Below are 1,099 nucleotides of genomic sequence, written 5' to 3'. Positions count from 1 at the left end.
CTATTGTTGCTGTGGACTGAAAAATTTCCTTGTGCTGGCTGCTAAAAATGTGAAACTCTGAAATAGGAGCAGCCATCTCCTTCATTGAAATATTGTGAAGTACATAGGACTGCCTGCTTTCTTCTGCATGCTTGATATTATATACCATGTTGCTTAAGCATTTCCTTTGAAATAGAACCAAAACATGGATCAAAACTGATGTATCTCCCTTAGCCTTGATCCAGAAACAACTGCTGATGTGAAACTAAAAAATGCTCCTCTCTTGTTAATACTGTTGGACTGAAGACTGCAAAATTGGCTGCATCTTAGCAAACTTTGCTGCTGCTCCTCTAACACTCAGACTGCTAAAAAAATAAAACAAAGTGCTAATATATAAAAATATCAATGTACAAAGAGATATGTACAGAGCTGCATTGTACCCCTTAATAGGGATCATGGTAATGTTTTAGTATTCGGCCATTAACAGAGCCTTCTTCAACAGTGCCGCCCTCTACAGATTTGAGGAAATATGTGTTATTTCCCTAAACATCAGAAATAACAAATGGCCCTTTCCATAACAAATCAAATTTTGCATGTATGCCCCTGTCTTCTCTTCGTGATTCCCACCTTAGAACTTTGTTGCCAATGTATAAATCCTCGGACTTAGCTCTTTTATCAAACATCTTTTTGAGTTTCTCTTGCAATATTTGAGCTCTGTTATAAACTTGCTCTCTAGTTTGCTGAAGATGAATGGTCTGATTGATTCTTCTTTGCATATCATTTGGTTCTGCTTGGATCTCTTGCAACATTTTCATGATAGGAGTGCCCAAGGAGGATGGAAATGTGGCCTCCATGCCATACACCAGCTCATAAGGGATCATCCCAATGGATTTTTTTGTTGAAAGTCTATCTGCCCATAGGGCATTTGTGAGCTTTTTATGCCATTTCTTCTTGTTTTCTTCTAAGACCTTCTTGATAATATTAATCAGGCTCTTGTTAGATGACTCGGCCAAGCCATTACCTTGGGGGTAATAGGATGTGGAGTGGCCCAAGGTAATGTGAAATTTATGGCAAAAACTGATCATCTTTTTGGATTTGAAAGCAGCGGCGTTGTCAGTGA

This window comes from Pinus tabuliformis, chromosome 7 (assembly GCF_031772625.1).
Source record: "Pinus tabuliformis cultivar Carrire ecotype Pingquan chromosome 7, CPIR1, whole genome shotgun sequence".
Classification (NCBI taxonomy): domain Eukaryota; kingdom Viridiplantae; phylum Streptophyta; class Pinopsida; order Pinales; family Pinaceae; genus Pinus; species Pinus tabuliformis.
Note: the sequence above shows the minus strand (reverse complement) of the source record.